Below are 13,511 nucleotides of genomic sequence, written 5' to 3' on the forward strand. Positions count from 1 at the left end.
AAAAGCTCTAAATTAGAAGCCAAAAAGTGTGTGCACATCTTATGCAAAGAGCTTCAACTGAAATCTTATTAAGCAGTCACTGAAACAACCCCTTAACAGATAAGAGTGTAGAAACATAAAAATATGTTTTTTCCCTTTACATTTAAAATGGAAATAAAATTAAATTCAAATAGGCTGCTTTTCTGCCCGTGCTAAAAAGAGCTATTTGCATCAGGAAACAGCCCTACATACCTTGATAACAATCACATTTAAGATTTAATTGGACTTCCTTACTTCTGTCACCAGACCTTCCTGCAGCTTTGATGCTAAAAGAAACACTTATCTATTACATCTCTGCTCCGGCCTGCCATGCTTTTAAGAATGTATACCGCTGCTAGCTAAGACTAGGTTTTTTATTGTAAGAGCAAGAAGACAGAAGTTGAAAACTTTCAAAGCAGAGCATGCTGCAAGACAGGACAGAGGCTGTAATTCTCAATAGACTAAAAGCTGATTTTCAGTTAGGGTAAAGTAGAATATAGATAGTATCAGGTGTGAGTAAAAAATCAACCTCAAATCCAAACTTCCTCATTTCCCCAGCCAAGTAAAAGATTTAAAACGTTGCAAACTATGGGTTGATGACAAACTTTACCATGTCATACGTCTCTAGGAAGGCTCTTCACCTAAATCACAGATACATCAAGATACTTGTTTTTCTAGGTCTTCAGAGACCCAAAATAACATAAAAAAAAAAAAAAAACATGGTAATATTTTTTAAAAAGAGAAGTTCAGAATGCTCACCACTTTATGTAAATTGTTAAATGAATTAGATTTATTGGTAACTGCACAGCCAAATTCAAAACCTGAGTGACTGCCAGATCTCTACAGCACTGATTTATTCCTTTTCTCTTATCTATAGATCTTTTCAAGATCTATACAAGATCCTGGAGTGAAAGGAAAAACAAGTAAGAATTGCTTGGTTCTAAGAATGTACATTATCATGTTGTTTGATGATCCTTGTACAGGTTCAAAAGAAAGTTTAGAGTGTTAAAAGCTATCAGTTTTTATTTCCTTTTGATTTTTAATTAAATCAAACAAATATCTGTTTGTAACCTGAGGGCAGAATTTCACATTTAAATTTTATGTTGTAGGAACAAAGGAAAATTTTTAAAGAGGAATCCTCTGCACATCAGAAGATTCTTAATCTATACAAAAACAGTAAAATTGACCTAAAACAAGATACTGTTGGAAATACTGTACTTAAATGATCGTACCTAGTACTACTAATTTATTTTAAATCACAGTCGATATTTTTAACTAGGAACACAAAATAAAATCATGCAAACAAAACCAGAGGAACCAGCATGATGTTTATTAGTTTCCAAAAATACACGGTATTGTTAAGAACTTTTTCCTCCACTGTATAAAAGGATGCTTGGTTATTAGGTAACTGTTTTAGCTGTATGTACTGTGAGTTTTCTCATGTTCGGTGGCAGCTATGATAAATTATCCCCAGAAACTAGCTGCATCCAAGCTTGACTTAATGTTGTGCATATTTTCTCGACGTTGTTTGGTATAAACGTTTGCCTCTCCTTTCTGTAGTCGTCGCCTCAGAGCAGACTTCTGCTGTTTTGTCAGCTGACGTTTTATCTTCCTTTTCACCAGTTCCTACAAATAAATAAACAATTCAGTATCAAAAGTTTTTGAACATCATTTAGTACTAACATTACCATAATGATACTGTATTCTCAGTACTAACATGAACATGTGGTAGTGAACCTGTCGAGAAAACCACCATGCGCTGAGCAGCTGGTGATCCACACCAGGGTTAACTCGAGTTTGCCCAGGCCTGCCCTGGCAATTGACCTAAATAAATAATTAAATAAATAATTAAATAAATAAATAATTTGACCTGGCAATTATTGCCACTGCCCATACTGTGTGGCCCCAGAACCCCCTGTGGGGCTGCACAAATCCCTTGGCCTGGGGCAAACTCAGCCAGCTTCTTGGGACAGAGGAGCCTGCAGGCAGCTTCCGCCTGGTTCCAGTGATTACCACTGCTCTGTGGTCTTGCCTTTATCTAACAGAGCAGAAAGAAGTTATAATAAGAACTTCACCTCTTCTCAACAGCAGAAATTGAGCAAGCAGAGTTGTTTTTTGTAAGAAAATCATGTAATTATCTCAACTGAGTGAAAGGGGAGAACCTCTGCTACAGACAAGGTCTACAGTATAGCTATGTGGTTTGGAGTCAGGGTCAGGGCTCTAGCATTTGAAGGGGTGTACGATCACCTGTGCTATTTTTTTTTTCTTTTAGCGTTAGCTCTAATAAAAAGCATCTTAGGTGATATCTTGCAGAGTTTAGGTGCCTTTCATTCAGGAATCATAATGAACCAGTACTTTTCAGTGCAAAACATATGCCTTCAGCAAAAATGATAATGTCCTGTGCTTGGAGGTTTGACAAACATCTTGTAAGTAGAAAAAGGACCAAGAGAGTTTGCTCCAGCACAAGGAGAGATCTCCTTGTCCTTATCACAACCCATGAATATTTTTTACGTCATCATGTTTTCTCCCCCTTTTTCCACCTGAGGACAGGGCTAAGAGAAGCATGGAGGAGCTGAGGTACCTGCTGGTGCAAAATTACCCCACAATCTAGTAACATTTCTTTTGCATTTACCCCAATTTCTCTTGCCTTGTTTTTTGTTTATGATACTGTCAGCACATTAAGTAGTAAGTTGGTAGTTAAGTCAGGAACCAGAAAGAATTCTTTTGGCACTGTTTAAAAACTGCTGTGACTAATACAACTAAATTATGCAAATACAAGGTAGTAAATAAATCCAGGTACCCAATCCTGATTTCAGTAAGAATGCTGTAGTAATTACATAGTATTCACCTGAATAGTAGTTTCCTAAGCTTTACCACATGCAGGTTGACTATCAAAAATGTGAATAAAAAGAGTAGTATAAGATCTGTCTTTCTTTCCTCGGAAGCTTAGCAGAACTCAGTATTTAAACAAGAGCATTTTGGAAATTAAATCTGTGAATGCTCTTTAAAAATATTCCAGAAGAAATTCCTGAGGAAAGCTGGTAAGAACTAGTTTAAACTGGGCCACTGATGTTTTTCTTCTGTCAGTAAGACAATTGTCATCCTCTGCTTTTTATAGGCAGAGCTCTGAAAGAAGGCTTCTCTACTTCTCCCACTTCAGTGGACAGATGACTTCCTTCACAGTTCATACAAGGCTCGCTAGAAGAAACTTTGCAATACAAATACCAGATATTTTCACTATGCAAAAAATGTAAATTCACAAAATACTACTGCTCAACCACAGCATGCAAGTCTCACTAGTCTCTCCATCATCCTAAGCCTGACTGTAAGCAAAATGAATAAACAAATCTATCATTTATTATTTAAATTTTTGCATAGTTTGCATTATTTCCTATAATTAAATTGCAGCAGTCCCTACAAAGATTTGTACAAGCACAACAAGACATTTTATTTTGTCTGGAATAGCTTATTGTCTGTAACTCATAAGGCTTTCTTTTTGGCACAGTCACCCAGCTATGACTGCACCTACTGCTATTACTGCTATTGTTTATACATGCCCATATGAATTCCTTCTGTGTGTTTAATCTGGAAACCTGCTTATGTTTTAATGTGTTTCTTCATTGAGAAAGCTATATAAACAACAGAGAAGTGCTAGAAGCAGTAACAGGCATTGGCTCTAAGCAGCTCAGTGGGTCTTACTGCAGTGCCTTTTGTGTTTTTAGTTTTGCAATCACGTTCTGATGTTACAAATAGCTCATCATGCATATCCTTTCTTTAGTTCTAGTATTCAAAAGTTCAAATAAGATTTAACAATGGGCAGAAACATTTTACTTAGCGTAAGAGCATATAAATGGAAAGATTACACAAAGTAAATTGACACAGGATGTTTATGTGGCTGAATCTCTTGAAAGCTGCTTCTGCTTTTATCTTTCTTTTAGAACAGAATATTAGGTACTTAAATGCCATTTGAATATTTTAACAAGTTTGATGTGTCTGCCTACAGAAAAAACATGTGTTCGCTAAACAATCAGGAAGGTTTCTACAGTGAGTGACCACTGCTACCACCTACTGGTGTACAGAAATATAATTTCAAATAGGGATCTATAGGCGATTTCAAAAGAAATCCTACACATTTAGGTTAGCAAACTGAAAGGGAAAAAATATGTATCGCATGGATCAGAAGCCAGGCGATTCCTAGCATTTATCCTAGCATTTATCCTAGCTCTTCTTTACTTCATTTCATAATTCAATTCTTTTTCTCCTTAATAAGGCACAAGGCCATGTCCTACAGTAAGAACAGGGATGACTAACAAAAGTCTCTCTTTCCTTCACACGAAGTCCTGTAAAAGTCTTACACAACTTGCAAACATGCTGTTCCCTAACACATTTATTTATGCATAAAACTGGCCTTTCTTCCATTTAAAATTTAGACACACTCTTTAAAATGCGATAGAGGTAGCCATACTGGATAGTATACTGAGTAGGGATGAAGAAAGATGTAAAATTCTGCCACAAAGTATTGATTTATGTAATGCTGAAAGTCAAATTCATATTGCCAAAGACACCATGACTACAATGAATTCATATCTATGTTTCAGAAATGTGGTAAGAGATGTGTTAAAAAGACAGATGAAAAAAGGCCAAGTTAAATCTTTACTCACGCATGCAAATTTAAAATACAAAAACATTAATTATGGGCAACAGAATTGATTTCTAGCAACAGAAATGAAATTAAAGTTGCTAATGCCGGAGTAGAGCTTTTGTGAAAGAGCAAAGAACAACACATGAAGTACAGCACTGGATATAATTCACTTGTAAACATGTAGAAAGCATCAGACCTATTTTCTGTGAACATGGAACTACAAACCAAAGATGTACATAGTAGTAATCAATTAAAGACAGTTACTGCTAACTAGGTATTTGTAAAAATATCTTCAACAGCTACGTCCTAAGATGGTATCAGAGTAAACTAGACAGTAGCAGTAATAATTACCGGTGGAATGGTTGAACAGCTCCCAACACTGCTGGCTGACGTACTTTTAGTTCTTGTTCTGTGCTCCGCAATATGAACCATACTGTCTTCATTTCTAAAATATGTAAATTAATGTTTTATTCCATTCAGTGAGCATCATGTTTCAGTCATTTTTTTTGATATACAATCAAAAGTGCTAGCAGAACATTTGAGTACTACAGAAAGAACATTTACATTTGAAATATTAACACTAGTTCAAAAAACACATTTTATGACAGGAAGGATTATAGTGCAATAGCCACATACATACTACACAAAGTAGTGTAAGAAAAAGAAGCTTCAGAACACTAAAAAGATTAATTCAGATTCTGTACATTGCCTAGGCGTAGAATTTCATGAAAAAGGAAAAATTCAAAAAGAAAACAGGGTATATGAACTTTATATATGCATTCAGGTACATGGGGAGCTTGCAAACTAATAGTTTGAATTTTATATAAGAAGGGGTTAGCTTAAAGGTAAGAAGGAATTTCCAAGTGTGTCAGTAAAGGCATTAAAAGCCACATGGTATGACGTTCAGTAAAATATATTTGAATAATATATTCCAAAGAGCTTGTTCTTGCTAATTTCAGCCGAATGAGGGGCAGAGGCTGAGAAAGAGCACTCTAATTATAAACTCACTTGTCAAAGCTACTTAGCAGCAGCAGCATTTTAATATAAAAAAAAAAAAAACAAAAAACTTTTACTCACATTATTACTAGAAATAAAGAAAAAAGAAGAAAATTTCACCACACCACTAGACAGTAAATATAAGTATTTACCTGTAAGGTCTCAATTCCTTATTTAAAGTTGACAAGTCAACCAGATCAGGGCATTCATCGTTGTCCTTATCACTGCTGCCCTCTGTCTGATTTTCAGCAGCATTGTCAGGTATTCTTTTGTGCTCAGAAAAACCAAGTGCACAACTCTCTGCATCTTCACTGGACTTCGAAAGCACAGGCTGCCCTTCAACCTTTTCTAAGGCTGAACTCAACTCTGACATACTCAGTCCTTGTGAATTTTCACTACTTTCTGTGGCTTCAGCATCTTCACTGTGATAACAAGTCTTCAGAGGTTCTGCTTTCAGAAACCACTTCATATATGAAGTCTGCATTGTTTTCTTTATCTTGGCTGAGGAAGTTGGCGTTACTTTCAGCATCTTCTACAAATTCCCTCTCCTCTGTTGTATGATCATCCTCATCAGAGCACTCTGGGAAAAGCAGCTCATCATCTTCCTGCATTTCCTTTGTATAACCACTGGCAGCAATCTCTATGTCAAGAGAACTCTCTCTCCTGAAAGAAATAGAAGTGAGCTTTCTTTTAATATATCAAATCATTATGCTGTATTTTGGATTAAAAATACTATCAAGTTAGACTATAATTACCATGCTATTAACAAAAAGAGTATACTCCATTGGAACATAGGTAACATATTACAGTGCAGGGCTTTGGGTAGTTAGCAGAATGTAGCCTGACAGAACCAGACTTTCATACAAGATGATTCCATCTTCATAATCAGCACTTACTGAAAGCAAACAATTTGATTTTAACAAATATAATACTTAAATTATGCTTGTGCAAACAGAACGATGAAGGACATGTTGACACACACACAGACAATTCCCCTTTGAGAAAGGGCTCAGAGTGATATAAAACCCTTTTAACTGAATCAGCTTTGCTCTTAAAATATGTGAGAAAATTGTTTGCTTTTCAAAAGGGACAAACTACAGTAGAAAAATTTTGAAGATAATATTTGAAGAGGCGGTCACCACATGTACTAGCATTTTGAAAATTAAATTTAAAATTAAAAACTAAGTTAATACTTGATCCCCCAGGACTGTTAAATATGGTTTTAAGAGTCAGAGAAACTAATTCTGCGTCACCGTAACATTTACGGCATTTGGATGTATATGTAATGTATGGTGAAAACAGTAGAAAAAGAATTTGAAGCAGGCTTATGAAAACAAATCATGGTTGACTATTTGTTGTTATCAGCACTTAACTGGTTTATTTTGCATACATCATTTGTACGTACCATTCAGCATTTGGATGTGATGTTGATATCATCTGAGGGAAATCAATCATAGTGACATGATCATCATTATCCAGTATGAGATTAAATTCATTGAAATCCCCATGAATCAAACCATGATTGCCAAGTTTTACAATTAGATCCATTAATTCACTGTAGACAGCAGCAGGGTCTTCGATGTGGTGTACTTGGCATCTGTAAAGTTAAATAAAAAAGAAAATATCCTGAACCCTGAAGGAATTAATTTAAAAATATAGACAAGGCATATGAGTTACATCTGAGAGAATGACAGGGTCACAATTTGAGTCGTAAGGGATCTCCAGAGGTTACTAGTCCAATACTCTGCTCACAGCTATGTCAATTCTGAGATTAGATGAGACTAATCAGAGCTCTACCAATGCGGGCTTGAAAGTTTCCAGGGATGGAAACATACTGTGCGATCTCCACCACACTGCCCTCATGGGGAGAAAGCTTCTCCTATCTCCAGGTTAAATCCCTCATTTTAACTAAAGCCCTTTGTCTCTTGTACTCCTATCAAACACGATGGTTATGCTGCCTAATTTAAACAATGGATCAGCAAATTTTTATGTCTGGATTGTTTTAGGTAACTTAGGTCTTCTTGTATTCAAATGCCATTCAAATGTCTCACAAAAAAGTGTTTTCAAGACTAAGCTGGGGATAAGGCAAAGCCAAAAAAAAAAAAAAAAAAGCTTAAAGCACTCCAGAATATACTCCAGCATAAACTCCAGAATAAAAGCAAAGTATATGTTTTGCCCCAAAAGTGCGCACAATAGACATCACCTTATTTTTACAAGCAGAATAAATAGGCAGCTGTCTTATTATACCAGGAGCTGTCAAGAAGCCGTCATTTACAGCTAATTTGTGATATATTTTGGCCTGAATGCAACACTGTAGTGTTATGAGAACATATCAGTTGCACATACAAACAAAACACAATGGAATTCAAGCAGCTCTGTAATAGGCTGCTGTTGAATATTTTCATATTAACAGCAAAATTAATTGGTGACATTTCTTATAGCCAGAGGTCTGTATCATAAAATATATCATTTGTTCTTTGAATTTGGAAGTCATCTAAACTGGTATCTTCTGAGATGCTGATCACCTGAAATAATTTCTCATCTAGTACAGCATCTCCTTCAGGAAATGCTTAGTTAAAATTGCAGAACTGGGATAGCATGGTAAGCCTCACCTGCAATGCCCACATGTAACTTTAAAGCTTTCTGTCTACAGGACAGATGTGGAACTATTTAACAAAGGCGGGGAAACGGGATAGAATAAAGTCTTAAAAGGCACTTCTTCAATTTAACTCTTCAACTGTATACTTTGGGATTAATTACACTGAACCTTTGTTACTGTACATTATATAGAGTATCAAATAGTGCGGTGTCAAGAGTTGGACTTGATGATCCTTAAGGGTCCCTTCCAACTCAGGATATTCTATGATTCTATGATTCTATGAAATAGCTATTTTGCATTCTGCTATGAAACAAAACAAGCCATTCATTCACATACAAAATTCAACATTTTTTCATGTTTCTGGATGTTGAAAAACTGAAGAAAAGTAATCTTCCTTGAGCAAAAAACAGCGTTCAATGCACACAAATACATAAAATAAAAAATAAAACAAACAAAAAACAAACACCCCCCAAAAAAATCAACACAGAAGTTCTACAATGGCAACTGTACAAGTTGTAATCCTACCTGAATCTTTACCACAACATGGATCATGAACTGGAGCTCAGAACGTGGAGGATACACAACTCAATACTGAATATTTGATATACTGAATATATCAATATTGAATATCATTGAATAGATAACATATAGAACATAAAATTTCTGTGTAGAAAATGGTTGTAGCACTAACCTCTGTATCACATTGCTCCTCTGATGTATTCCGTACTTAAAAAAAAAAAAAAAAGTCTATTTCCACCAGTCTTTTTGGACAAAGAGAGTATGTTTTTAGTTTTCCTTCTCTCACCAATTTCTCCAAATATAATGAAGCAGAACCCTAGCCGTTCTGGGCCTGACTTTATTCATGCTTTATTCAGCATGATCAGAACTGACTCACACGATAAGGAAAAACGTCATCCCTGCTGTCTTACTGAACCTATCCTTGTTAGGGTTTCTGTAAAACAGACTTCAAGCTTCCAAACTTACAAAGGGTAGCCATCAAGGAGTTCCATAATAACTGCATGCCTGTTGTAGTCTACAGGTTTTGGAACAGGAAATCCTCTGTCATACAAAGCCTGGAAAGAGATAACATATTGAAAAAATAAAAGATAACCATTAAGAAAACATTACATACATGACAAACTACAAATATAAGATAAGCAGTTAAGCACCATTGCGGAAGCAGCATCCTACACATTATTCAACTGCTAACTGTAAAAGTCAAATCATGTGCTTAAGGAGGAAGAGCAATCTGAACTTTCACTACTAACTATGCTTCTGTATTTTCCAGAGTTTAGTTATCCTGCAGGTAGCAGGAAAACACAACGGGATAGAAAAACAGCAGAATCGTATCTGGTCTGTTAGCTTAAGAAACCACCAGCAGATAATTGGGAATAGGGTGTTAGAAAAAGGTTCAACAGTTCTTGTAAATACAGTTTGGCCTGGTCAGGTAATCCACACTCAGTCTCAGTAAGGCAAAAGTTACTTCTTAAATATTAATATCCAGTATTACACTACATTAAAGATTAACTAAAGGTAGGCCATAGTATTTTGTAGCTCTGTTAGCTTGCTCTAACCATATTTACCAAATCATTCACTTGATTCACAGAATGGCTCAGGTTGGAAGGAACCTTAAAGACCACCTGGTTCCACCCCTTCTGCCATGGGCATGGACACCTCCACTAGACCAGGCTGCTGAAAGCCCTATCCATCCTGGCCTTGAACACCTCCAGGGATGGGGCATCCACAGCTTTTCTGGGCAGCCTATGCCAGTGCCTCACCATCTTGAGCACAGAATTTCCTCCTAGTATCTAATCTCAATCTACCATTATTTTAATTTAAAACTGTTACTCCTTGTCCTATCACAACACTCCCTGAAAGAGTCCCTCCACAGCTTACCAGTAGGCCCCCTTAAGTACTGCAGGCTGCTATTAGCATTCCCTTAAGCCTTCTCTTCTCCAAGCTAAATAACCCTGACTCTCAGCTTTTCTTCACAGGAGAGATGCTTCACCCCTCTGATCACCTTTGTGGTCCTCCTCTGGGCCCACTCTAACAGCTCCACATACTTCTTGTGCTGGGGGCCCCAAACCTGGATGCAGCACTCCAAGTGGGGCCTCACAAGGGCAGAGCAGAGGGTGACAATCACCTCTCTCCACCTGCTGGCCACTCCTCTGTTGATGCAGCTCAGGAGGCTGCTGGCCTTCAGGGATGCAAACAAATACTTCTGGCTTATGTCAAGCTTTTCATCCACCAGAACATCCAAGTCCTTCTCTGCAGGGCTGCTCTCAGTGTGCTCTCCCCCCAGTTTGAAACTCATCGCTTACAGACCTAACAAATACTCTGTAATTATGTTTGTGGAAGTGATCCAAATTGACAAGACTAAAATACTAGTAGATACTTCACGAATTTTCCCTAGCATATAGTCTTTCCTAAGACAAGGTTAAGTGAAATGGCGATAGTTTATTCACTGCCTTTATTAAGACTCAGATGACTGGACAGCTTCACCTGAAATTTTATGGAAATTGCTTCAGTTCCATACGACTTCCATGGCAAAGTTTGATTTTGTCACTTGAAAGTATACAAAATGCATCAGCACTGTCATTCTCTGAAATGTATACTTTAAGTCCACTAAAAAAAAACAAATAAAAAGCATACATCCTAACATATACTGCAAATATGAAGTGATGAGAAGATAATCTGAGAAGTACATTCCAGACTATTACATCGTTGTTAATATGGTGCAAACAACCACCTACCTTCATGTAGGCAAACTCTTTCATTGCTGCTAGCCGGGATAAATACAGCCATGACATTTTGTGCCTGTGCTTATGGTAGTCACGCTTATTTTTCAGGCTGCGAAAGGAAGTTCTTCCAAGCCTGTGCAATTTCATTGCAAACTGCTGCTCGTCTTCATTTGCAACAATATAAATATCTAGGAGAAAAAACAGCAGCACAGATCTGAGAAATAAATGGTATCTGACAGGTATATAATGCAACAGTGCAGTGAGAAATCGGTTACTTGACTTCATGTAACTGCTATTTCTGGAATAGCAAAGTCTACTACACTTCTTTTAACAGAAAAGACAACCAAATTTGTATATTATGTATTACAAATCTGAACAAGAAGAAGTCATTGGTGAAGAGATTATGCTGCTCCACTAGTAGAATATCATAGAATCATTACGGTTGGAAAAGACCTCCAAGATCATCTGGTTGAACAATCCATCTGATCTGAAACATATTTCAGACTAGGGGATAAGAAGTAACTTAATTGCACACTAGAAAAGACTTCTCTTGACTGGACAGAAAACTCAAGGTACCTCTTACTTTAAAACAGTGTTAGCAATTGGCTATGTTTCATTTTTACCATTTGTCCCCAATAATCCTCTTTTTTTTTTTTTCGTCGTTTTTTAATGTCAAAAGACATGCTGTGCCAAATTACAATCAACATATGAGCATGAGAAACCAAGATAGCACTCCAATAGTTTGGACTGTATATTACTTTTTTTTTTTTTTTTTAGGTGGGATGAAACATTTGATGTTATTTTTTTTTGACAGAAGGCTTCAAAATTCTTTGCAAGTCACAAGACAACTGTCACCTGTTTGCAAAATACCTTTTAAGGAACCATCCAAGAATTGTACAAAATGGTCAAAGTGGAACAACACTTGTGAAAAAAATCAGATGTAGTCAAGACTCACACAGAACTTGAAGTGACCATAAATTTTGGTGTTTGACAGATTAACTGATATGACTATCCAAAGGTAAATTCACCAAGTTTCCAACAAATTAACAAAAATACAGACCCATTTCTTCTAAAAAAAAAAAATTATATACTGAAAACACTTTTTTAAATTACCTGATTCTTTGCCAACACCCATCTGGTTTCCAACAGAACTGATGACTTGCCGGGAAGACAGAGTTCTCAAGGCAAAGTAATCATATCCTGCATTAGTTAACCGATAGCCCTGGACAGCTAGGAAAAAATAAATTACACAACATTTCATTCCATATTATGCATGTATTTCTTTTAAAAGAAGTTTCATTTTGGTCTCTCTTTTTTTTTTTTCCTGCTTATGGTACACAACACTCAAATAGTATTTTCACTGTTGGCTAGTATCAACCCAACTTGACAGTAAGTTTAAATTCGTGCAAGCCTTTTGAAAACTAACTGGATAAAAAGTAGACATTTTGTTAGCCCCTTGGTAACGCAGGCAGTGACAATGGTTCAAATTGCATAGGATTACTTTGAAAGATGATTACTTAGGAGACACGGCAAGGATTCAGGATTGTTTCAAAGACCTAAACCAAACCTTAATGGTCTGAAAAATGGAGACAAAAAGGAGATGAATTTCATGAAGACTCCCACATTGTGCTTGCAAAGCCAGATGCAAGTGCAAGACTAAAGGAAATCCAACGCTACTAACAGAATGGGACAGAATAAATACTACTTTAGTGATCGTTCCTGACTGGCTGAAGGTATAAGGTTTTTGCAGTCCGCTCCAGTTTGTCTGCTGTAAGACTGTAACACATTTGGGCTGATCCCTATGTGAACTTAAATACTACCTTAGCTAACAATTATTTATTTTATCCACGAATTTGGACGAACGAATCCATGAATTTCAGAAATCACCAACACCATTTGTTGCTGAAGGAGTTCACATTCCCCAGCTAGCCCCAAGGCGAGACGGGGCTCACAAACGCCCCGGATACCCGAATGACCAAGCTACCGCACTTCTGTGGCGCTGAAGAACCGGGAGGGCCGGGAGGAGGCTCCCAGCGCAGGCCCCACACTCACTTTTGGTCCGCTCGTAGGCCAGGAGCTTGTGCTTGGCCAGCTCCCGCAGCACCTTGTTGCAGCCGCCGTGCTTCAGGCTGGCGATGGGCGCCACCAGGCTGCCAGGCACGATCTCGTGGTTCTTCATGCCCATCTCCACCTGCCGGGGGGCGAGAGGGAACGGTCGGCGGCATCAGCGGGGAGGGGACGGGAGGGGACGGGAGGGGAGGGGGGGGAGCTGCGCCTTCCCTTCCCTTCCCTTCCCTTCCCTTCCCTTCCCTTCTCCCTTCCCTTCTCCCTTCCCTTCTCCCTTCCCCTGTCCCCGTCCCGTCCCGTCTCACCGCGGTGAGCACCCTGAAGTGCTGCCCGCTGAGGTACCGCAGCACGGCCACGTTCAGCTTCCCCATGGCGGCCGCGCCCGCACCCCCCTCACAGGGCTGGCCGGCCTCACGCGGACGCACCGCGCATGCGCACGCCCCCCTCT

The 13,511-nt window shown here is 38.0% G+C and overlaps 1 pseudogene; it reads right to left on the reverse strand.

Annotated features, from left to right (window-relative positions):
* Positions 1-1,326: 1,326 nt before the first annotated feature.
* Positions 1,327-13,510, reverse strand: LOC137849018 (serine/threonine-protein kinase RIO2-like; annotated as a pseudogene).
* Between the last annotated feature and the right edge of the window lies 1 nt (position 13,511).

The sequence above is a fragment of the Anas acuta genome, unplaced genomic scaffold (assembly GCF_963932015.1).
Source record: "Anas acuta unplaced genomic scaffold, bAnaAcu1.1 SCAFFOLD_114, whole genome shotgun sequence".
Classification (NCBI taxonomy): domain Eukaryota; kingdom Metazoa; phylum Chordata; class Aves; order Anseriformes; family Anatidae; genus Anas; species Anas acuta.